General features: G+C 36.2%; 1 long non-coding RNA gene across 1 annotated transcript in view; it reads left to right on the top strand.

The window, feature by feature from the left end:
- Window positions 1-269: 269 nt before the first annotated feature.
- LOC139197355 (uncharacterized) overlaps window positions 270-27,501 on the top strand; it is a 32,711-nt gene continuing 5,479 nt past the window's right edge. Inside the window, exons 1-5 of the long non-coding RNA XR_011582679.1 lie at window positions 270-434; window positions 517-676; window positions 782-850; window positions 1,569-1,627; window positions 2,436-2,617. This is a non-coding gene — a long non-coding RNA (uncharacterized lncRNA). The remainder of the gene's footprint in view (window positions 435-516; window positions 677-781; window positions 851-1,568; window positions 1,628-2,435; window positions 2,618-27,501) is intronic.

The following is a 27,501-nucleotide window of genomic DNA, read 5'->3' as shown; positions in this document are numbered from 1 at the left end:
TGTAAGATTTTCATTACGAGTTATTACATTATTCATGTCACAACCCGTCCCGGAATTTTAATTTCGAGGACGTGAAAAGACGAAAATGCCCTTAAACGGGACTAAGGGGCGAAAATTTAACAATTGGTTTTACTTAAAGTTCCTAAGTTATTTGGTTTTAGGAACTTAAACTAGGCTTAAGTTTGGATTTTTATGTTGGAATTTATGAAATTGGGATTGGGTTGGACACGTGGGATCCCCACACCTCAAAACCCTCCCCATAACCCGTAACATTCTCTCTCTCTCTCCTCCCTCACGAAACTCTCAGTTCTCTCTCCCTCTCCTTCGAACTCACACGGACCACCACAAAACCACCCTAAAGCTATACCAACGACGAATCTAAGACCACCATTGGAACCCTGAAGACTTCACGATCACGATGGTATCTATTTCAGGTAAGTTTTGCTTCGGAAAACCCTAGTTTCAAAGTTCCCGTGAAGAGCACTGTTCATGATCTTTTAAATGGTTACGTTTTAGGCTAAAACAAGATCACAGCGAGCTTAGTGAGGTCCCAAGGAAGCTCGGAGTGCTTCGTTGGAAGTTTTTGGACGTAAGAACACGGAGATCGACAAGTTCAAAGTTTGGCCGGAGCTTTCGAGGCATTTTCCGGCGACTCCCCGGTGAGTTAGGAGTCGAGGTAGGTATCAATATCTTCGTCTCGTCAAGTAATACAACTTTCCTTTTTGTTTCACTCAATTTCGTTGAGTATTGAAGAAGTTATACTCATTTGCAAAATACCCAGTTTCCGGCGACCTCCGAGGCTTTCGAGGAAGTTTCCGGCCAAACCACGGTGAACTAGGTGTTGTGAAAGGTACCATTCTCTTTGTCTCTTCAAGGGCTACAACTTTCGTTTTTAAATCACTTGATTTCGTTGAGAAATGACAAAGTTATGGCAATTTGAAAAACGGCCGCCGGAAACACCAGTCCGGCGACCCAAGGAAGAAGAAGGTGCGCGTGGGGGTGCGTAGGTCCGTGCCTTCCTTGGCGCGTGGGGGCGCGTGCTGCAGTAAAAAATTATTTTAAAAATATTTCGACGTCCGTGACGTCGAGTAGATCACCGTGGTATATTCATATACCCAAATTGAGCACCGTATGAGAAAGTTATTAAGGATTGTTGGTTAGGTGTTCGAATAACGTTTTATAGTTTTCGCATTAGGTGAAAATGTGAATTGATGATCCGACCGTTGGATCTTTACCAAACTTTGATACGTTGTAATACGTAATATTTGAGGATTATTGGAACTTACGGATTGGGAATCCGAGTTACGGATTTTCCGGAATTGGAATTGTAAGTTCATAAAATAAAATGTTAACCGTCACTTAGTTTTGGAAATTGACGGAGATCCGACCGTTGGATGGTAGTGAAATTTTAGGATGTTATCCTAGAGATATATTGTGGACCTCTGGAAGTTATGGATTTAAAATCTGAGTGGCAGATCTTCCGGATCGATCAACGGAGTGACGTATTTTATATAAGTTATATATTCTATCGATATGAATTCTGAGGTTGGATTTGATTACTGTTCTAGGCGGCGATCGTCATGACGCCTTGGCGTATTGTGCTAGGGAGTTGTAGGGCGAACTCCAGGTAAGTGGGCAATTTTGTTTTTTCCGTATACATATACACTTACCGTTTTCCCAGAAATTGAAAATGCATGAAATTATGCTTTAAATGAAAATGTATAAAAATATATGAGATATATTAGTTGAAACGCTATGCATGAAAGTATATGAAAAGTATATAGAAATGTGAATCGAATTGCCATGCATGAGATGATATGAATTGATATATGATGCATATGTATGAATTGGTGCGGCGGACGCACAGGTGAGTATCAGGTGAGTATCTAATTACTGTTATGATGATGTTGATATATATTGAGCTCAAATCCTGCACCATGGTTTAGTGCTTATAGTATTCACCGCATCGCACGCTCGCCTTGGATCCAAGTAGATGCTGGTCGCACAGTCCACGCGGAGTGGGTGCGACGGGCCAGTCGTAGAGTGTTAGTGAGATTTCGACTGGTGGGTGACCTTAGATTATGTGCACAGATGATTGATGAGAAAGCACTAGAGCGTAACTTGTGTGCAGAAGGCCGTACAGGTCACAGAGGTGACTCCGGCAGAGTGAGAGTGATAGATTTTGAGCTCTAGGTTCAACCGTAAAGGCTATTAGAGGGCCTCCGGTTGATTACTTTCTTGCACCTGATTGATAAAGAGATAATGTTGAGATAGTAAAAATGAAGTTTTGAGAATATATATGTATATTTATATTTTACATTTCTGGGAAAGTATACAAGTTTTACGGAGAGGGGTTACAACGTTTTGAGAAATGTTTGGATTTGGAAAGGAATTGTTTTACTGACCCACTCAATTTTGGTTTTGCGCCCCTCCAGGTTCAGGAATCACAAAGGTGTGGTGACTACGAGAAATTCGACGGTGTTCTGACAGATTGGACAAAATTAGGACTCACCTTCGGGTGTATCAACTTATAAATTGTATCTTAAAGCTTCCGTACTGTGCAAATGGTTACGTCACTTTCACGTGACGGCCAGCATGCCCTCCTTTGGGACGGGGTGTGTCAATTCACACTTCTACAATAATGATTATTAATTTTATTAATTTTGCACTCAAATAAAAAACAATGTTCATGAGATTTGAAGGGTTTTAAAAATCTAAACAACCATGTAACCATCGTCTAAGCGTTGATGATGCAATTATGAACATTTATTATGCTTTCACGTCTTTCAGACTTATACATTAATAATTATGAATTTTGTTTATTTTGAACTCCCTTAAAAATACTATTCATGAGAGTTTGTATGGTTTTAAAAATTCAAACGATCATATACCCATCCTCAAAGCGTAGAGGATGCAATTGCGAGTGTTTGCATATTTTTTCATATTTTTCGCACATGTAAATTAATTATTATAATTTTTTAATGTGTTTGGTATTTTTAAATTACTTGATATTTTTATTTTTAATGTGTTTTATGATTTTTAATCTCAATCTTTGCCTATAATATACTATAAAAAATTAAATAAAACTTAAATTTTAAAATTTATATAGAATAATAATTACTAAACAATATATACATATTCATTATATCTATTGTATTTTATAATAAGTTTTTTTAGTAGTTTAAAAATTTTAAATCATCAAAATAACTTTTTTCTTATCGTGTCGAAACAGGTTACCCGTGTGTCACTCTCATGTAAAACTGATAAGGACCCGTTATTAAAGGGTTATTATCATGTGACTCGATAATGACCCGATTAGTTATCGTGTTGACCTAAAACCTGTTATTTTCGTGTCATTTATGTGTCATGTTAACAGATAGTGTAAGAAATTGCCAGATCTAGTTAAATGCACTACTATACCAAGTTTTTAGTATAGAATATTCCAAGGTATTTAACCTTTATTGTGCAATGTATATCGGACCCAATTAATACATAGATAAAATATGTCAAAAAATAAAATAAAATTATAATACCTAGATAAAATGCTAGACAAAATCAAACCCGCGGCCGGTACAGGGGAGGGGGAATAACAAATCTTTGTTCTCCTTCTTTCCCCTCCCCATTTATTTTTGGGGGTTTTAACGAAAATGCCGCAGTACTGTTCACTTTAATGAAAAACTACATTTTTACACTAAAAAATCAATCCTGGTACTATTCACTTTACCCTTTATTTTGTCCTTATCGTTAAAACCCAAAGTTTTCAAACCATTTTCAATAGTTTTCCTTTTATTTTTTATTTTTTTTATCTTTCTCCTAACAGATATCAAGTCCCTTGCGGCGACTTGATTTGAAGTTATGCTCAAATTTCAATATCCTTCGTTCAAATTCTTCCATCAAAGCTCGACTTGAAGGACATCGATGCTATTTGTTCATAGGCATCTTGTCAAATGAGAACTCATAGCAACTATCTATTATGTGCAGTTGAATTGCCGGAGGAGATTAAGGGGGGTGTATTCAATTGGGATTCTAAGGGATTTTAATTCTTTTAATGAATCTAGGGGTATTCAATCAGGATTTTAAGTGATTCTCTGAAATTCTAGGTGTATTCAATTAGCATTTTAAAATAGTTTATTAAAATCCTTAGAAATCCAGGTGTATTCAATTAAGATTTTAAAGAAGTTTATAACATTCCAGGTGTATTCAATTAGAAATTTATTTTAAAGAATTTGAGAAAGTTGAGGAATTAGAGGGAATTTGAGAGATTTCATAGTGTATTTTAAACATCCACAAATCTCACATCTTCCCATGAGATTTCGAGGGAATTGAATCAAAATTTTATATGGAATCTCTACAAATCAATTAAACTCCATAAAAATTTATGGATTTATAAATCCATTAAAATCTCTCACATTCTCAATTGAATACACCCCTCTAATACTCATCAGGTTCACTAATTGGTCCACATGTTCTTCTTGGTTAGATGCGGTGGCTTCACTGGCGGCACGGTTACGATTCATTTTGGTAGTCATGATTTAGGTTTATTATTTAATTTAGGTTTTTTGTTGTTTTGGAGTACGTGAGCTTGACTACGATTATATTAGGTGTTGCGTGTTTTTCATTGTGGTATCGGTGTTATCCGTTTTTGTTTAGCCTATTTGAACTATTGCTTTTGCAATAATATTGAAATTCGTTTCTTGTACATAATGTTAATTTATGTAACAAATACATCTATTTTATAAATTAAAAAAAATTAAACCTTTGCCATTAAAAAGTTGCACTTGAGGTGCATTATTAGACATCGAAATTTCAGTGAAATAAATGTTGACCAATAGTTACAATTTTAACGCTCACGTGTCACATAAATTTTACACGTAGTGTGTGACTAAACGAAAAATCAAAATAAATCGGAAAAGTCATCAAATAGGACACATGTCAAAACCTGACAGAAACAATTTATTTCATCTGTATATTATATTCAAAATTAGGCCTTGGAAAATTCTATAAATAGAAGTCATTTCATTCATTTTGGAGAAAATTGAGAACAAATTCATAACCAATTGACATTACACCAAAACCCTGAAATTCTGAAACTCTAAAGCTCCCAAGCAAATCCCAAAGGATCAAGAAAGCTCTCTTCGTTCTTCGTCAACTCAACATTCAAGATCAAGCCCCACCAGCCATTCGAAGGAACTTACACCAATTCAAGATCAAGCCCCGACGGCCTTTGAAGAAAGTGTTAATCGTTTATCATCCGTTCATCCTAAGATCAAGCCCCAACGGCCCTTTGGATCAACAACATCAACAAATCCACACATCTAACCGTTCTTCAAGATAAAGCCCAAAAGCCCTTGAAGATCCATTCATCAATTGTTCATCAAGATCAAGCCTCAAAGGCCCCTTGAAGATCCGTTCATCAATAGTTCTTCAAGATCAAGCCCAAAAGCTCCTTGAAAGATCCGTTCATCCATCAAACCTTCAAGATCAAGCCCAAAAGGCCCCTTTGAAGAAACTTCCAACCATTCATCCGAGATCAAGCCTCGACGGCCCTTGGATCAGCATCACAATCCACAAATCAACACTTTACGGAGATCGAATCAGATGATCAAATTTGAGAGAGATTGTAACCCAAAATCATCAAATACAAATATTATTTTGTACACGTTGTTCTTGTCTCGTTTGTTTCAGGAAAATTTCGTGTTTACAGCATTATTAGACAACTGAATTAAAATTGCTATCATACGAGAAAAAGAATAGGTCAATGGTTGGATCCCCTTATGTTATAAGAAAGAACAATACAATAAGTTCAACTTTTTTTTGCCCTCCCCCATCAAATTTCATTGACAAAATAAATCAACATGAAGTATAGCATTTCCATTCGATTAGAGCAAAAACCATTACTAAAATATCTAACACAACCCCTAAAACAAAGAAACATAGATTTGAAAAAAAAGAACACACTTTTGTTTTGGTGTACAAAACACTCTTGTTTTTGGTGAACAAAACACTCTTATTTTTCAACTCCTTCAAAATCCTAACATGATTGGCATCCTCTCTGTGAGCCGAGAGTTAACCTAAACTCAGACTGCATCCTTTCTTGGCGCCGTCTGCTCTGCTCAGCAGCTTGAACAGGAACTTTCCGGGCATTAATCCGTTACTTCTATCCCAAGCTAACCCAATTTCATCACCAACCTTGATACGCCTGTTACTGATCACATTCACACACGCAAGAACATAGTACTCATCCATATGCCCCTTCTGGAAATATATTCCATGATCCTTTCCATACACCATAGGAGGGCGGAGATTATAATCAGTAACATCCCAAACTGTAACAGGGAACTTGTTGCAACCATTCACTACAATGTTTGCCTCTTCCATCGACCAGTAACGGAACACATGCTCGAATGCTTCTTTGAAAGGCAAGAAAAGCACGCCCGTCTTGACTTCACTTGCAGATATAGCCCTTACTATGTGCCGCGGATCGCTGATTATGAGCGGAGGTGGTGGCTGATAATGAATGTCAGCGATTTCTACCAAAACTCGGGGTACATCTCCGCTGCTACCGCCTTTTACAGCTTCCTCCAGTTCTTCTTCCTTTGTTGGGTAAAAGTTGTAGTAGAAGGTTTTCTTCATGAGATCAGCCATGAGAAACGAAACCCTTGGTTTCTTTTTTCTTTTGGCCAGAGGTCAAAGAAAACCAAGGTTTGATTGTGAAAAAATTAGGGTTGTGGCTATTGGTTTTATAGTGAGTCATGGAATGCATGTTTTGGAAGGAGGTTTATGGAGATTTTGGCAACCTATTTGTTGGCTGGATATGTTCCATATTTATACCAATTTTCGTATACATATAAGAAATTATTTTGTGTAAGAAATAATGAAACTTCTCTAAATGCAACCCCCCCTATAAAACATAAAAGGAAAGAAACCAAATATATATAGGAAATTGTGTACAATAGGAAATATAAAAACCTTTCAATTAACCAAATATATCCATTTTGTACATTTGGTCCTCGTCAACTTACCATGTAGGGTGCAAAATAAAATCTTGCGATGTCAAGGTTATCAAATTGGTTCTCAATTAATGTAGTTAGAAGAAAATAAATGAATTGGGATTCTGCAAAAGAAGAAAAGAAAAGAAAAAGGTTGTTTTGTTGAAAACGAGCAAAGGTGTGAAACACCCAACCTGAGTTCGAACTCCCATAGTTTTATTTGTTGGGCTATTAGTTCTACCTTGTCGTACCGTTTGACTTGTGGCAAAAAGTACATGTTTCCCTCTTTTAGGCCTGACCACGGGGTCCATAAGCAATTTTGGTCATTCTTTGGTTTAGATGCGCGAGTGTGCCACCACGTGGCCTAGATTAATAGACGCAGAAAATATATGCGAGTGTATTTGCGTTTACCTCTCGAATTTAACTTTTAATCAAACGATTGTGTTGTCAAGAATGGAACCTCTTCTTAGCCTGGGTTCTTTTTTCAAACTCGGATTCAAGGCTTTGAGCGAACAACCAAATGATGAAATGCATGGGTTGAGGTGAAGATGAGAGTATATGAAAGTAAAAGAAATCGTAAATAAAAGAGGGTAAAATTAATTTAATTGTGGGAAAAGTAAATTAAATAAGAACAAATGCATGATATAAAAGAGCTTTGAAAGTAATTAGAATTGATAAGACGATATGAAAAGTAAAATGCGTAAAATAAAGGATTGTAAGCCAAGTGCTTGAATTAAATTGCATTGAGTAAATTAGATTGATAAAAGTAGTGGAAATTAACTAAGACTTGTATTTAATTGTAATTGAAAGGCAAGAACAAAAAAAGGTAAATTAGAATAGTACGATGTATGTAAAATAAATTAAAGCAAAACGTAAAAACTATTGTAGCCTATTTTATTTGAAGGGAAAGGGGACGATGGCAAAGAGAGAGAGTGGAGAGAGATGTGTTTACAAAATTGCGTAGAGGGATGTGTGTGTTATTTCTCCCTACATAGTGCCTTTATTTATAGTAATAAAAAGGAGAAGAAATCATTCATCCCCAAGGAGTACAAGTCCGTGCAGAAAAGAATAACCATAATCAAATCTAATATAGAATTTACACAATCACACTTAAACTAGGAAAGTTTATAACACTCCCCCTTAAGTGTGTAAATACTCAAGGTAGATTCGGCATCAAGTAGAAGTTGAGGAAGTTGACTCGTCGGCATTGATTATGGGAAAAACGCTATTCTCAATAAGGTAGGAACTTTCATAAAGAAGTAAGTCTCACTGAAAAACCCTAAGGCTACGACAAAAACCCGAATAGGGACAAAATCCATAGTCTAAGGAAAAATGCATGAGAAATGCAAAGTCAAATGAAACATCTACAAGACATCATCAGGGATATGATCAACCCAAGGTGGGTGTCTTGTTAAAACCTAGTTAGGTAGCAAAACCCAATAGGAAAAATACTCCTAATCGTAGGAAAAAAAAGTACATTAACAGCCATCTTTGCAGGCGCATTCACAGTTTGAATATGTGATCTTGTCACTCGCGCTAGATCAGTGAAAGCATTTGGTATGCTCTGAAGATCTAATATGTGATGTACTTCAATTTTAGATTGAGCGGTGTAGGGATCTAAATAAGACAAAGTGGGAATCATCCACGATAATTTTCATCGTTCTTCAGGAACGTTGACGTTCTTATCTCTCCCTAACGACGGGAAGACTGTCTTATAAAAGTGACAATCCGCGAAACGAGTAGTAGACAGATCACCTGTCAAAGGTTCTAAGTAACGAATGATCGAAAGAGAATCATATCCGACATAGATTCCCATCATTCGTTGAGGCTCCATTTTTGTATGTAGGGTGGCGAAATTGGCACATAGATCGCACAACCAAAAACTCACAAATGCGATATGTCAGGTTCATATCTGGTAACCAACTGAATGGCGCTATATGGTTAGGTCACAACAGGCCTCAAGCTGACCAATATAGCTGCGTACAATATTGCATGGCCCTAAGTAATGATTGGGATCTTGGTACATATGACCAGTGGCGAAGCTACATGAAGGTAAGAAGTGGCGGCCGCCACTCCCCTCGCCGGAAAACACGCCTATGAGAGCTGGTTCAGCCCCTCCGCTATCTTGGTCGAATTTGCAGCGGAAGGGCAATAATTTAGTTGGATTTGTAGAGGAATGACGAAGACAGAGGAGAGAGGTTAGGGCGGGGGCGGGGGAGAAAATGGAGGAAAGAAGATGAGCTGAAGAAGAAACCATAGCCATGGCATGAAGATTAGCAGTCATCGGAAAACAAGAGTCTTGTTTGGTATTGGGTTTAAAGGGGTTGATTTGTGTTTAGTTACGAAGATAGCAAAAGTTGAAATTGTTTTAAATTTGGTATTGGGTTTAAAGGGGTTGGTTTGCATATGGCCTTACCTTTTTTTTTTCTTTTTTTTTTCTTTTGTGGGTTATTAACCCATTTCTTTCATTTATTATTATTATTATTATTTATTCTTGTATGTATTTTTATTTTCTCTTTTAAGACTCCCATCGTATTTATCTTACACTTACTTCTTAAAAACAATGTAACTATTGTTTAATGCTTATTTTACGATAATTTAAATCCATCAAAGCTCCTGCCTAAATCTCGCCTAGGCACCTAGCTACTAGGTTTCAGTATGTTGTTTGACTAGCGCCTAATATTTTAAGAAGATCAAATCCTAGCCAATTTAAGCTTCTTACATTGGCTTTGATATTATTACTTACAACCGCTTTGATGGAGAGACTATTTTCTACTATGAATATTGACTTAAAATTTTGCACTCTCCAATGCGAAAGCAACCGCTTCGATTAAACTTTTGCACTCTTTTAAATTTCACCCCTCCCCTCGGAAAATCCTGGCTTGGCCACTACGTATGACCAATAATCGGCAATCATTTGTAAGCGCTTAATGAATGCCTCTGTCAGGCCGTTCTAGCTGTGAACATGGGGTACAAGATGTTCCACTTCAACCCCAACCGACATGCAATAGTCATCAAAGGTTTGGATATGAATTCTCCAGCATTATCCAATCAAGTAGATTTGATCGAATAATCATGGTGGTGAGCCCTGAGCTTGATAACCTGAGCCAACAGTTTGGAGAATGCAGCGTTCTATATGAACAACAAGCACACGTGACCAACGTGTGGAGGCGTTAACCAAAACCATAAAATAGCTAAATGGTCTGCATTGAGGGTGAAACGGTCCACAAATGTCCCCCTGAATCATTTGTAGAAAAATAGGAGGATTCGAATGAATCTTATCATAAGAAGGCTTAGTAATAAGTTTTCCCATAGAACATGTTTGACATGTGATTCCTCGAATCGAACCTAAACTTCGGGTTAATGGATGCCCGTTGATGATTTGAGGACACGACCCATTGCTATTTGTCCAGGGTGTCCCAAATGATCATGCCAAAGTGTAATTTCATGCGCAGTCCTAGAGGTAGGGTCGGCCACATAGTGGTTATCTATGGGGTGTATGGTCGTAGTATACATACCACTCGAGATATGCTCCATCTTCTCTAGAATAGGTTTCTGGCCATATTCGTAAGAAGTTATGCACAAAAATTCAACTCCATTTTTAACATAGGTTTTAGTGTGGTAATTATTTTCTCTAATGTCCTTAAAACTCAACAATGTTCTCCCAGAACGCGGAGAATAAAATGCCTCATCAATGGTCAAAATTGTACCATTGGACAACATTATATATGCCTACTTCCCCATTAGTCATACCTGGAATGAAAAATTAATTTGAATGGATCACATGCATAAAAGTTCTTAAAAACAAATATCCATTCAATTACAACCCTTTGGGGAGCTCGACAAACATGGGACCAATGGTCATTTGAACCACAGCGATAACACATATCTACATCCATGGTTTTAGGTGCTTTGCTCTTATTCTTGAAGTTTGGGGTCTTGGGAGTAAGTGATGCGATGAAAGTTAAACACTCAAATTAAACCCTCTTGTTGTCAAATTGTAGTATAAATGCAAGTAGGGATCGTTCTAAACCGCGGGTTATGAGGGCTTGCTAAAACCTCTAAACTTACTCAAAAACATAAAAACAAAGTTAAAAACGTTTGAATAGACTCAAGGGATTCAAAACAGATTCTAAAGACTCAAAACTGCCTAAAAAAACACAAACTGGGCAGATTTGACTCTAACACAATTTTGGACGAATTTAGTGTTTTGGTTTGAATCAAAACACTCAAAAACACAAACAAAACCGAAATTTTGAAGGAATTATTTTGAAAAACATGTTCATTTGAGCAACATCATATAGCATGCAATTAACAATTAAAGGCGGAATCATGCTTGCATGCACTCAAAAACAAAACATTACCATGAAATTCAAAGCCTAGTAGATTGGTGAACCAATAATCAACTCAAAACAAAGTGAGTTGAAATTATTACCTTTGTAGATTCCTCTTTGCATAAGCAAAGGCTAATCACCCAAAGAGATAGGGCCTTCATTCCTTGCTTCTTAGATCCATGGATTTGGATGGAAAAATAGGTTTCTCCAAGTTCCCAAAATAGGGAACCTCTAAGTCTCTTCACCAAGGTTTGATTGTAGAAGAAATGAGTGACCTTGGAGTAGTAGGATTGCTAGATGTACCCTCCAAGGTGTTGGCCTCTTTAGAGAGAAAATGGAGAGACAATTCTCACCCATTTTCACCCAAAATAAACCCTTAATTTTTCCTTAATGAATTTTGGCTATAAAGTCATTTATATAGTCACTTCTTTAAGTAACCTAAACAACCAAAACCCTAATTCATCTAATATGGCCGGCCATTTAGGGATGTTTGGGCTTTTGGGCTTTAATGAATCTTTATTCATTAAATTGTCATACAATTTAAGTTAATGGGCTTGACGTTCGAAGCCCATTGGGCCTTAAGGTCCAAAACTATCCCGAAGTCTTTAACGAACTTATTCGTTTGATTAATTAACATATTAATTAATCCTTGCCATAATTAAATGATTAAACCATTTAATCATTCTTACTCATTTCCGTTTAATCTTCAATCTCCACCTTTTATGGTGTGCGATCCATTAGGTTCCTTTTAGCGAGGCAGTGGGCGATTAAAACCATTTTACATCGATTGTGAATTGAAACAATTTTCAATTGTCCCTTTAGTGATTACACACGTTTAGGGCTTCCACAAACCATGAGTGACACCTAGCAGCATATCATGGTTACCCAAGCTAATCAGAAGAGGATAGAGAACCTATTCAGTTTGGGATTACAAATGCAATACGGTCCTTCTCTAATCTAATACTCTTGACCACATTGTTTGGTATGATAGTTTATTTACTCATGTCTACTATCCAATGTGAATCGTTTGCTTATATGATTTCCTTGAATGTGATTTGGAACGCATTCCCCAATCTCATTCATACTCTGGCCAGAGATTCCAAATCATATCATAGAGTATTCTCCCTCAACTGTTTGAAGGTTAGAGATCCCTTGTTGCGCATTCACTTGTCTCCATAGCTAAGTGGCTTAACCCCAACGATGCCGTGACACCCCGAGGGGGTGAATTAGACATAATCAAAGATTAAGGACTTAACCACAAGACAACTGTGATGCCTCAGGTCAAAGGACTACTTTGCATTATCCCAACCATGAGTTCTCATGTGACATGGAATATAAGAACTCTTCTCGTTGATCACGTTCAGTGAACTCATTCTCTTATTGAGCACCTACGTACTTGTCTTGATGTCACACACACCAATGACTCGAGACTAGTCACTCTCCCTGAGAGAAGACACAGTACGTACTGATCTTAACGGACTGTCAATGCCCAATTGGTAATCCTATGATCAGGAACATTTAGGATGTGTCTACGAAAGAATGGTCTCATTAATCTAACTTCATTAGATTGCATTCTCCCAATCACATATTCCTTGGACTTTATCGTTTAAGCATATAACATTTATATGAGACGGCTCAAACAATAATCTTTGCCCTTTATATGTTAAACTAGATTAGTTTAACATTTGAAATGTCCGTAAAGTATCATCATATGATTGGTTTTAGGGCACATTTCCAACAATCTCCCACTTGCACTAGAGCCAATCAGCATTGGTCATCAGTGATGATACCTCTTCTGTAGTCATTTCATAAATGGCTGAAAAGTAGGCCTAGACAATGGATATCTATATGTTATCCATAGAAGCAACGTTGAGAATATCGACGTCACCATTATACATGATTCTCAATTATGTGGTTCAGTCTCTCATTTGTGTTCGGATCTTGATGAGCCCTTGATTCCCAGGCTTGAGCTATCGCCCATTAGTGTCATACACTTTCTGGTTGGAACCGAATAGAGAGTTCATAAATGAACTTTCCCATCCAAACAACATTGTTGTAAACTTCTATATGGCAATATATCTTGCATTCATAATGGAACACACTAAAGTCATTACTTTAATGTTTCCATCCAAATATCTCTTTAGTCATAATAAAGAGATATCTGTTTATTTCTTCATTCGTAATGAAGAAACATCCAATGATGGATTAGATTCATAATCTAATACATTTACGCTTCCATTACGTTACTCTAATTCTTCCTCGATCTTTGAGGAATTTATCCTTTAGTATTTCTTAAATACTTAAGGACTCACTTGACAGTTGCCATGGTTCTGATCCTGGGCTTGTATTGATATCGTCTTGTACCGTTCTAGGTACAACTCATATCAATGTTCTTCATACAATATGAAATACATAAATCACCTTTCTGCTTACGCATAAAGGATTCTATTTACGCATTATTTCTTTGGGAGTCAACAACTTCTTAGTCTTACTAGAATTGTCCATTTGATTGAAGTTTATCATCATATGAGAAACTTCCCAGCATCTCTTGTCTATTATTAGGGATTGATACAATCCAATTATATCCTAAAATCTATCAATATAGATTTCATTCCCATGTATATAGACTATATCTCCCATATACATTCTATCGTTATAGAATGCTTAAAGTCATAACTTTAACGAAGAAGAATTCATTTCATTTCCAAAATTAATATATCATATATATTTTAAATTTTAGGAACATGATTAACTCCCACTAATCTTTTGTAAACCTAGTAAACAAAAGATTCATTTACATCTTTATAAGCAATCAAACGATTTGATCTTTTTCTCATAAGATGCAAATAGCTCCCACTAGCTTGCTAAGATCCATGATGGATGGATCTCTACAACTTACATGTCTTGTGATTCATAGTTTTAGACATATATTATCAAGACTATCTTAATAATGTCCAAACATTGAATCACCATTTAGTTGTAGCTAGCAATCTTCGAATTAATTGAAACTAAGACTATCTCAAAGATGGTTTCTTCAAAGTCAACCATTTTCTTTGATTGTAGTCACCTTAAGCTACCAATTAGCTATGAAGGTTTCATTATTTCGAGTCAAATGGTACTTTACCATTTCCTTGAGTATATATCGTATATGCACTCAGTGTATAAGGATTTTTCATTCTTACTTCTTTCGAATTAAGAGGTGCAACTCTATGACATAGTCATAAAGTTCAAAACCATTCAACTGAGACGGTTTATAAATCCTTATTGACTACCTTGGAGCTTGAGGTATAGGAACTAGGTTGTTATATTTGTTGATTACTTCCTTGTCTCTCAAAGAACCCATTCTTTGAGTTCTATCTCTCGTTCATTTGCTCTTAGGCAAATCACATTGTAGGATTACAATGAACTTCCCAACAAAACAACATTTGTTAGTTGGATTATAGAAGCGATATCCAAAAGTTAATTTAAGGATATCCCACAAGATTGTTATCAAACAAATATTGCTTATTAGCACACAACCTCAAATCTTAACATGCTTAAGATTTGTCTTTCTTTCCAACTACATCTTATGGAGTTATGAAAATTTTGGAAGATCTTCTAATTGACAATCATATTGTTTTAGAAGTATATATCCTATATATGGGTAATAGATAACATCTAACGAACTAAATCTTATTCGAGTTCGTTCTTCTCCTAATGGAGAAATTCATTATCTCATGATGCTCCTTTCCTTGATATCTTTCAAGGAAAGTCATCTAAAGTGTTACTTTTCCTTGGATCAAATCTAAGGAGGTAAATACTTTAGACGTCTTACTCATCAACTAACATTACTTGAATTCTTTGAAACCTTTTGCAAAGTATTCGGACTTGTGTTTATTTAAAATAAACTATAGTCCAACCGAGAGTGATCTTCAGTGAATGTCATATAACATGAGTAGTATTATGTTGTGGACAAGTGCCACTAACATCTAAGTAAATTAACCTTTTGGGTTTTAAGCATCATTTTATTCTGAATAGTTAACACTACCATATCATCTCTACTATAGAGATAATCAATTAGATTACTATAATCCAATTATTGATTAATAAAGAATAATGTTTTGTCAAACAAAACATTTATCCATCTCTACTATAGTGACGGAATTAAATTCCTTAAAATTGGAATGTAAAGACAATCTTTGGTTTTTCCAATTTCTTTGGTAGTTCATATGAGGAAGTAAGTACAATCCGCTTTCGCAGAGATCTCTATTTTATTCACTTTCCGAATGTGAAGCACCTTTTCTTCTCTCATATATCTTCTACTTCTTATTAGTCACACTTTTACAACGATTTGTAAAACATAGTTACTAATACGGAATCAAGTATTCAAGTAGAAGAACCAACTGTTTTGAACTATTCAAGAACAATTTACAACACCTTCGAAAGGTGTGTCTTTGACATTTGCAAGACAATTCATGCAAATACCCCTTTCAATGTCCATCATTTCATAAAGAAAGTTTGTTCCCTTGGAGTTATTTATCTTTTTTTATTTGACTTTCACCTTTGACTACATTAGTCATGGTCCCTAAACTCCCACTATCTCTCTTGAAACCTTTTTCAATTGTGCTATACACATCAAACAATTTTGGAGAGCATGTGGTTTATTTTTCACTACATAGTTTACAATAAACTTAGTGAACGATTAGGATAGGGAAACAAAGGTGAAGTCCTTGCCTAGTTTCCGTCTCGTTAAGTGGTTTATCACTTCAACACTCAATGATTCAAAATCATCATAAGTCCATGTTGATGGACTATTTTTGTCAACCAACCATTATGTTCTAAACATAATTACAAACTTTAAAGAGTTGTACAAGGCAACTCTCAATTTCTTCATACAACAATTTGTAAGTGAAGAATCATATCACATAAAGTGTCCATGCCCTTTGTGCTTTCTTCTCAAGTTCTTTTTTCATTTAACAAAGAAACAAGCACTAAGTGTTTGCATTGACTAAGGGTTGTTCAAAGCAACTCCTATTTCTTCATACAACAATTTGTAATTGAAGAATTATGTCATGAAAAGTGTTGTCCTCTTTATGATAGACCTTTTCTAACATATTCTTCTAATGATACATTATCAATAGGAAGATTGTGAGGATGAGACTACTTAGATACATATGCAATCCATTTAAGACATTCTTTGGGATTGTAGTACCAAGTCCGGAAACTAAAACATTCAGTTTTGTCAAGTGTTGGATAGCGTTTGCAAATATATTGGTAAACAAATACATAACGAATATAGATTGATTGATTTTAAGCCATTTGATTCGGGTCTTTAAATCAAAATAGCACCACCCACTATTTTTGGCAAATTCCATATCCCTCATTGGAATTCGAGAGTTTTGGATGAAACTCTTAGTAGGTTATGGGAGGCTCACTATTACCAAGCCCACCTCAGAAGAACTCTATATTGGTTAGCAACAATAATAATGAGAGAGTACGCTTACTCATTTGCAACTAATGCAAGTACCCATCTCGTTTGGCCTCTAGAGAATGATGCCTCAGAAGAACTCCATATTGGCACCATTGCACTTAGTTAAGTCATTCCCACCATGCTAGTTCAAGTAGGGGTTCAAGAATGGCCTCAGAAGAACTCCATATTGGCCACACTCGTTGCCTACTTTTCACTTCATCATATGTTTATAGGCTTCTCCTGAATGTAAGCACATACTTTGCAACCCCAGAACTGGACGAATACGGTGTATGAGTCACAAACGATTGAAGCCTACCACGGTGGAAGGCCACGAAAGAGTGTTCAAAGCACTCTCCGCTTATCAACTTAATAATGGTTTGGTTGAGGGTTTTAGGTCTCATCACATATCAATATACATTTTAATCTCTATTAAAACAATTTTGGTCCTATTACAACTATTGGTCCATATGATTGTTTTAGTTGTACATAATACTCCCACTATGCTTTTAAAACGGTTTTTAAAGCAAGAGTATATGTTACTACTAACATAAGGTTTGCATTCATTTGATGGACTATATAGTTGCCTTAGGGCCTTAGGATGACTATGAACCTTTGTTTAGATTCAACACGAGCCTTGTGTTGAATCTCGGTCTAGGGATGGAGATTGATTTTAGTTACGCGTTTAATCACATTAAGGCGTGTTGTCTTAGGGGCGTTGGACCCAATTACTTCATTTTCATGCATATCATATAAAGCAAGAAAGAAATACTTCAAAGTAAAGGATGAGTTTATGCTCATTACAACATTTGCATAAAACAAATTACCTTAAAGTAAAGAAGGACTTATGCCCTTTTACAACATTTGATCAAATCAAATTACAACCAAAATCTAATCTACACATTCCCATGGTTCAAACAAATTTGAAACTCCTTTCACATAGCTCAATTATATTAGGCTTAGGTTCATAATCATCCTTTAATTAATTAACGCTTTAACTAATTAATTGAATGCAACATTTTCATTTGGTTTTTGTATCCATAAAATTGATTTAAGTGGAGCTAAACAAAATGAAAATCCAATTCTCATTTAAAGAGACAAAACAATTTTGTTCTCATCCTATTTGGGCCATCATGCAATAACCACAACTTTTTGGGCCATATTGCGAAAACATAAACTTTTGGGGTCACTTTGTAAAAACACAAAAGTCACTACTTCATGTAAATACAACTAGAACCCAAAATTTAAATAAATTCAAAAACTTCATTAAAGGAGCAAAACAATTTGTCCTTTAGCGTTTTTAGGCCTTAACGTCAAAACGTAAACTTTCGGGTCAAAGTACAAATACACAAAAGTATCAAAACTTTATGTAATTGCATAAAAGCCCCAAAATTACCCTATTTTATTAGGGTGGCCGGTTTTTAGGGATAAAAAAAAAATTGGTGGGTGTTTTGATTTATTAGTTTTGTCAAAAACAATCAAGTAGTGCTTTCACCTTTCATAAAAATAATATATGTTTTGATGATTGATGTTTCCATCATCATTTATACAAATATTTAACATTTTAAATACTTTCATAAAATTAATATATGTTTTGATGATTGATGTTTCCATCATCATTTATACAAATATTTAACACTTTAAATACATAATAAATCATTTGAAAAACATATATCATAAACTTTATGAAATAAATCAAAACTTTGAATCAAAACACAAACCTTTGTGTTCTTGGCAAGAACATCAAGAACATATGAAGAACATCCATGAAAACCCATAAGAGCTCCATGAATGTTTTCATGCAATAAAACTCAAATTTTTATCATTCAAAATGAGGCTAACATCCTAGGGTACTTAGGGGTTCCAAAAGTCACCTTAAAACCATTTTAACAAGACAAACATGAACCCAAAAAATCACCCTTTGGATTTGGCCGAAAATCCCTAAAATCATGGCACCAAATTTTAGCTCCAATATTCATCCTCATATGAACTACATCTACAACATTTGAGATGGCAAATTTTCAAACAAAATTTACATTCAAAGAAGCAAGAATAAAGCTTGTAACAATTACAACTTTTAAATCATAAACTTATGAACTACAAAACCCAAAAGGATTCACCAACTACTAGACCTAGGCTCTGATACCACTTGAAGGAATTATTTTGAAAAACATGTTCATTTGAGCAACATCATATAGCATGCAATTAACAATTAAAGGCGGAATCATGCTTGCATGCACTCAAAAACAAAACATTACCATGAAATTCAAAGCCTAGTAGATTGGTGAACCAATAATCAACTCAAAACAAAGTGAGTTGAAATTATTACCTTTGTAGATTCCTCTTTGCATAAGCAAAGGCTAATCACCCAAAGAGATAGGGCCTTCATTCCTTGCTTCTTAGATCCATGGATTTGGATGGAAAAATAGGTTTCTCCAAGTTCCCAAAATAGGGAACCTCTAAGTCTCTTCACCAAGGTTTGATTGTAGAAGAAATGAGTGACCTTGGAGTAGTAGGATTGCTAGATGTACCCTCCAAGGTGTTGGCCTCTTTAGAGAGAAAATGGAGAGACAATTCTCACCCATTTTCACCCAAAATAAACCCTTAATTTTTCCTTAATGAATTTTGGCTATAAAGTCATTTATATAGTCACTTCTTTAAGTAACCTAAACAACCAAAACCCTAATTCATCTAATATGGCCGGCCATTTAGGGATGTTTGGGCTTTTGGGCTTTAATGAATCTTTATTCATTAAATTGTCATACAATTTAAGTTAATGGGCTTGACGTTCGAAGCCCATTGGGCCTTAAGGTCCAAAACTATCCCGAAGTCTTTAACGAACTTATTCGTTTGATTAATTAACATATTAATTAATCCTTGCCATAATTAAATGATTAAACCATTTAATCATTCTTACTCATTTCCGTTTAATCTTCAATCTCCACCTTTTATGGTGTGCGATCCATTAGGTTCCTTTTAGCGAGGCAGTGGGCGATTAAAACCATTTTACATCGATTGTGAATTGAAACAATTTTCAATTGTCCCTTTAGTGATTACACACGTTTAGGGCTTCCACAAACCATGAGTGACACCTAGCAGCATATCATGGTTACCCAAGCTAATCAGAAGAGGATAGAGAACCTATTCAGTTTGGGATTACAAATGCAATACGGTCCTTCTCTAATCTAATACTCTTGACCACATTGTTTGGTATGATAGTTTATTTACTCATGTCTACTATCCAATGTGAATCGTTTGCTTATATGATTTCCTTGAATGTGATTTGGAACGCATTCCCCAATCTCATTCATACTCTGGCCAGAGATTCCAAATCATATCATAGAGTATTCTCCCTCAACTGTTTGAAGGTTAGAGATCCCTTGTTGCGCATTCACTTGTCTCCATAGCTAAGTGGCTTAACCCCAACGATGCCGTGACACCCCGAGGGGGTGAATTAGACATAATCAAAAATTAAGGACTTAACCACAAGACAACTGTGATGCCTCAGGTCAAAGGACTACTTTGCATTATCCCAACCATGAGTTCTCATGTGACATGGAATATAAGAACTCTTCGTTGATCACGTTCAGTGAACTCATTCTCTTATTGAGCACCTACGTACTTGTCTTGATGTCACACACACCAATGACTCGAGACTAGTCACTCTCCCTGAGAGAAGACACAGTACGTACTGATCTTAACGGACTGTCAATGCCCAATTGGTAATCCTATGATCAGGAACATTTAGGATGTGTCTACGAAAGAATGGTCTCATTAATCTAACTTCATTAGATTGCATTCTCCCAATCACATATTCCTTGGACTTTATCGTTTAAGCATATAACATTTATATGAGACGGCTCAAACAATAATCTTTGCCCTTTATATGTTAAACTAGATTAGTTTAACATTTGAAATGTCCGTAAAGTATCATCATATGATTGGTTTTAGGGCACATTTCCAACAAATTTAACACTGTGAAACAAGAAAGTAAAATGGGGATTTTGGTTTTGATGAATTTGAAACAAACAAACAAGTTATAAAACTAGGCAGATTGTAAGACAAATTTGAGGAATACAATGATGGATGGATTAGTTAAAGGTCCATTCTTCACACATGACACACTTGTACATGAATCGATTTCCAATTGTTTTTCAATAAACTATTATGCTCAACACCCCAGATTAACCGTGATGCACAAATTAACCCTCAGATTTTCCTTTACTCATTGAATTGGATGAATGCATGCGACAACCCAAATCATTCTCTAAAAGTCCCCTATATGAATGCATAATAGAGATACAATCAGAGATCATTACGTTCAATGAAAATCATAAGTGTTGACGAGGCAATTATAACTATAAATGCATGATACAATTGCCAAGAATTCAATTAACGCGATTGTGATAAACAACCTTCACTACTCATGAATATAAACTTGTAACGATTAGGTGAAACTCATTTATATTCTAGCATCTAATTTATGCATGAAAATTAAGTATGCATCCTTAATAAACATACAAGAATCAATTATGAATAAAATAGATAATTGAATTGCAATCACAACTTATCAAATCACAATTGGAAGAAATCAATTCATATCTCAAGCATGTTCATGGCTTCAAACTTCCCCCTAACTAAATGGGGGGTTTAGCCACTCATAATTGCAACAAAATCAGAAAATGAATAACATGCTTTGAATATGTATTATGCAAATCAATAGCATGCTTTGAATGAAATAGGCATGAGTTCTAGCATTTGGAACTAAATGATGAAACGCCTTCTAAGTAGCAACCAAGCAAAGAATAATGAGATCATGCAACGACTTTAGAAAACAATGATGCACAAATTATTAACTCTCCAAATAAACGTTTAGGCTCAAGTCTCACAAGGTTGTAGCGTACATTTGAGTTCCTTCTTTCAAGCATGTTACAAAATTGATTTTTCCTTTATGATTGCATGTGAATTCATAAATTATAACCACAACCAAGCATACACCAAAGAGTAAATCAAATTTTCATCCATGTTTATAACTCTCTTTAACAGTCATGTAATTAAAAACCAAATCCTCATCATTGTGTTGGAAGGTACCTTAAGACACAAATAAACATACAAAAACAACTCTTTTTAGGTTTTTCAAAACAATTTTTTCAAATTTTTATGAGATTTTCGGATTTTTATGTCAAAACACACTGAAACACTCCAAAACAGCTTAAAAACACTTAAAATAGCAAGGAACAACACTAGAAGTAATGGGTGATAAACTCCTACAAATTTCATGCAAAACAATGGTCATACCCCCCCTCACACTTAAATCAAACATTGTCCTCAATGTTTCAAGCATAAACTCACACAAAAACAAGCAAATAAACAAACAACGAATAAACATGACAAGTATAGCAAAGTAAAAAAAAAAAAAAACAGACAGAGTAGAGTTTAAGAACGCAAATATGGTTTTGGAGATAGATGATCTTGTTAACTTTCCACAGCTTTGATCTTGAACTGATTTGGAATCCTAAGCGAGGAATATCAGAGTTCCTTGGTTTCAAATCAGACTCATTCTGCTGGGTTGATTTGATTGTGCAGTCTGCATTCTTCTCTGCTTGTTTCTTCTGCACGGCAGGCAGACACGAGATATAGGTGTTGGTCTGTTTCTTTCTTCAATCTTTCCAAGTGCCCACCTCTTGCTTTTTTTCTCCTTGTCCCTAGCTGAGGATGAATTGGCAATTTGTCTCCACATGCTTCGAGGTATCATTTTCACTTCCCTTATCTGTTCCCCAGGCAGATGTGGTAGACGAAGAGGAAGCATAAAATGATGAAAATGAGTACTCGAGAGCAAGACTAGGTAAGCAATCAGGAAGGGGTTCCAGGCAGTCGGTTCCAGATCGAAAGATTGATACCACGTGCTGGTTGATTGCTCTCTTTCTCCTTGTCCCAAAACAACGACAAGGAGAAGGACAAGGAGAAAGCATGATATGAAATACTCTTGCTTTCAACCTTCATGATATGAAATACTTTTGCTTTGGATGAGTTGTTTGCAGAGGTACCCCAAGGAATAAGGAACACTGAGTGACTTGAGAGGGTTTGTTGGAAAGGCATTCTCGAGGAAGAAGAAGGGTTATGTATGTCTGCCTTGCAATGGAGGGTGAAGGGTGACATTTATAGGAATTAATAACCGGTACTATTCTTTCACTATTGTCAGCAACCGTTGGATGATTTAATAGTGAACTTTACGTACTTTCTACTTCACAAGAGATCTTCGACAGATTGCCCGTAATTTCTGCAAGGCTGAGTGTGCATGTGACAGGCGCTGACACGTCTGGAAAAGCAAGTGCCTCTTCGATATCTGGAATCGGCGCTTCGACAAATTGCCCGTGATTTTCGTAAGGTTGAGTGTGCATGTGACAGGCGCTGACACGTTTGGAAAAACAAGTGCCTCTTCGATATCTAGAATCGGCACTTCGACAAACTACCCGTGATTTCCGCAAAGCTAACTCTGCATGTGACAGATGCTGACACGTCTGGAAAAGCAGATGCCTCTTCAATTTCTGAACTTGCCTCTTCGATCTCTGAAATCCCGTTGAGTGCAGAGGTTGCATGTGACAAGTGCAGACAAATCTGGAAAAGAAGATTGGTCGTGGTTTCTGAGCAAACCCAGCTTTTGAGAAAGCTAGCGCCTCTTTGATTTTTGAGTTGGCCTCTTCGATTTCTGTGCTCGCCTCTTCGATCTCTGAAATCCCATCGAGTGCTGATTTTTATAGAGGTACGCAAGACATTCAAAGCACACTTGAATTTCTGCCTCTAAAAACTCTCTTCTTGCACTTCTACGATCTTGACTTGTTCGACCTCTTCTTTCTTTAACATCTCTGAAAATGTCTGGCCTCTCCGACCGTCGTTTTGACTTGAACCTTGGTGAAGAGGTAGTTCCGCCTTCTCCAGACAACATATGGCACCCATCCTTCATATCCCCTACTAGTCCCCTTACCATTGGGGATTTGGTGATGAAAAATGATATGACCGCTGCGGTGGTGGCCCGGAACATTGTCACTCCCAAAGATAACAGACTTCTTTCCAAACGATATGATGAGTTGGCTGTTAAGGATTCTCTAGCTCTCAGTGTGCAGTGTGCAGGTTCTTTGTCCAATATGGCCCAACGTCTATTTGCTCGAACCCGTCAAGTTGAATTATTGGCGGCTGAAGTGATAAGTCTCAAACAAGAGATTAGAGGGCTTAAGTATGAGAATAAACAATTGCACAGGCTTGTACATAACTATGCTACAAACATGAAGAAGATTGACCAGATGCAGGAATCTGATAGTCAGATTTTACTTGATCATCAGAGGTTTGTGGGTTTGTTCCAACAGCATTTGCCTTCATCTTCTGGGGCTGTACCGCGTAATGAAGCTCCAAATGATCAACCTCCGATGCCTCTTCCTTCTGGGGCTCCGCCGACTACTGAGACTTCTCCTAAGCAGCCTTTGTGAAGGCTCCCTCTTGTATTTATCTGCTTAATGTTCCTTTCTTTTTTTTATGAATGTAAAAATACCTTGCATAACTGTCAGTGTTTCAAAAATAAACCCACACAAAAAACAATTAAACAAGCAACAAATAAAAATGACAATCATGGCAAAATAAAATGCAGAATAGGAAAGGCTTTTAGGAACGCAAAACATGGGTTGCCTCCCAAGAAGCGCTTGCTTTAACGTTTTCCAGCTGGACGATACCTCCAGTTAAGCTTGAATAGGACCCACGACATGGAATTGAACCTTGAATGGAAGGTGATACTTGACGTGATCCGGCAATGGTTTAAATTCTAGTGTAGGTGTCTGAATCATCAAAATCAGCAAGTTAGTAGAAAATAAAATCGAAGTTGGAGAAGATGGCTTACTTGCTTGCTCCGACACAAACTCAATTACTAACATCACATTTTTGAAGGTTGCAAGGATATTGGACTTGGCCAGATTTGGTGTTTTGAGAGTTATGACTTGTCCCATGTCATAAAATCAAACTTCTTTGGGATTTTTCGTCTCAAGTGTATCTTCTTTGATGAATTCTAGACATTCCCCATCCACTTCTTGCTCTTGATTATTTGGAAAGGTTTCCAATATGCCTTTCTCACCCTATTCTTCCTTGGATTGCTTGATCCTACAAGGAATAAGGACATTTGGTGAAACGGGGTCAAGACGAATTGAATTTAGGCTTACCTTGGTTGTAGTGGACGGCATAGAGGGCATATGGAGCTGCGGCAAGGGTGGTTCTTCCCTTACCGTGGCCTTGTTATTCTCCTCTTCTTCGAGCATCAGCTGTTCATCCATGTTTTGGCTTGGTTTGGATGTCTTGAGTTCACCTCCAACCTCCATAGCACTTCCCAAAGTGATAACATCATGGATTTCAAATCTTCCTTCAAATTTTCAATAGTTGAGTTGGAGAGTTCACTTTGCTCTTGAATTTGTGCCGTGAAATCCATAATCTCTCCAAGTTGATTTTCAATTTGCTCATCTCCTTAGCTTGATTGAGCATAGTTTCATTTTGATTTTGCTGCCCCTGCACCAAAGAGGTTAGTAATTGAAAATTTTGATCACTATCCGTGGACATACTTGAATTTGATTGGAATTGTTGTAGGGGAAGCTGTGGTGGCTGCATAAGTGTTAAATAAAACTCATCAAATTGCTGCCAATATCCATCTTGTTGAGCCTCCTTGGTTTGATTTTGTGAGCCCTGCACCAAAGAATTTATTTCATCAAAAATTTGATCATAATCTATTGACGAACCTGAGTTTGATTGAGCATATTGTATATGAGGTTGTGATGGCTACATAGGTCTTGAATGGAACTCATTTTCTTGTTGCCAATATCCATCTTGTTGGAATTGTTGAGGTTCTATGTAATCTGAATAATCTCTCCAATCCGAATTGTAAGCATTGGAAAACATGTTGTCCCATGATTGGCTATGGCCTTGATAACCCCAAGCATCTTCATTCGCAGCGAATTGAGAATATTGTTGAATTGGATATCCTTGCCTATAGGACACACCACATGTAGGGACACTTTGCATTGTGGTCCTTTCGGCATATTGTGACAATTGAGAAGTTCCGCCAATTGAGCTTGAATGATAGCAAAATCCATGTCTTAGTTCTCTAGTATCTGAAATCAAGGAAACAAAACTAAATCAAATATCAAAAGTAAAACAAAAAATAAATAAATAAATAAAAACACAAAAAAAAAACACAAACAGAAACAAAGTCAGTAACTAAAAACAAAAGACACGAAAATAAACAAAAAGAAATAACAAGGGATTAGCAAAGTTGCTAATCCCCGGCAACGGCGCCAAAATTTGATGGGATGAAAGTTAAGCACTCAAATTAAACCCTCTTGTTATCAAATTGTAGTATAAATGCAAGTAGAGATCGTTTTAAACCGGGGATTAGGAGGGCTTGCTAAAACCTCTAAACTTACTCAAAAACATAAAAACAAAGTTAAAAACGTTTGAATAGACTCAAGGGATTCAAAACAGATTCTAAAGACTCAAAACTGCCTAAAAAAACACAAACTGGGCAAATTTGACTCTAACACAATTATGGACGAATTTAGTGTTTTGGTTTGAATCAAAACACTCAAAAACACAAACAAAACCGAAATTTAACACTTTGAAACAAGAAAGTAAAATGGGGATTTTGGTTTTGATGAATTTGAAACAAACAAACAAGTTATAAAACTAGGCAGATTGTAAGACAAATTTGAGGAATACGATGATGGATGGATTAGTTAGAGGTCCATTCTTCACACATGACACACTTGTACATGAATCGATTTCCAATTGCTTTTCAATAAACTATTATGCTCAACACTCTAGATTAACCGTGATGCACAAATTAACCCTCAGATTTTCCTTTACTCATTGAATTGGATGAATGCATGCGACAACCCAAATCATTCTCTAAAAGTCCCCTATATGAATGCATAATAGAGATACAATCAGAGATCATTACATTCAATGAAAATCATAAGTGTTGACGAGGCAATTATAACTATGAATGCATGATACAATTGCCAAGAATTCAATTAACGCGATTGTGATAAACAACTTTCACTACTCATGAATATAAACTTGTAACAATTAGGTGAAACTCATTTATATTCTAGCATCTAATTCATGCATGAAAATTAAGTATGCATCCTTAATAAACATACAAGAATCAGTTATGAATAAAATAGATAATTGGATTGCAATCACAACTGGAGGAAATCAATTCATATCTCAAGCATGTTCATGGCTTCAAACTTCCCCCTAACTAAATGGGGGTTTAGCCACTCATAATTGCAACAAAATCAGAAAATGAATTTAACATTGGAAACAAAAGAAAGAAAACACATAAACGCTCCAACGATCCAAGTTGACAGCACACACGTCCAAGCACTTTCCTTTCCTTCCTTGGCTACGGCACAACGTGTTGGTGAGTGTTTGAAGATTTGTTTGTATGGAGGAATGGATGTGAAGATGAATGGATGTGTTTCGATGAAGGTTGTATTGAAATGGGAGTGAATGATCTAAAAAAAATATATGAACTCCATTTATGTTACACACACTTCCTTTTATAGAGGAAGTGCAAGGCAAAGCATGGGTAAAATGGAGTGGTGTTGAAATGATTCAAAGGTGAAAGTGAAGTAATGATGCAAAGCATGGGTAAAATGGAGTGGTGATGAAATGATTCGAAGGTGAAAGTGAAGTAATG

Source organism: Malus domestica, chromosome 07 (assembly GCF_042453785.1).
Source record: "Malus domestica chromosome 07, GDT2T_hap1".
Taxonomy (NCBI): Eukaryota; Viridiplantae; Streptophyta; class Magnoliopsida; order Rosales; family Rosaceae; genus Malus; species Malus domestica.
The sequence above is the reverse complement of the archived record's forward strand: the minus strand, read 5'-3'. Positions and strand labels throughout refer to the sequence as shown.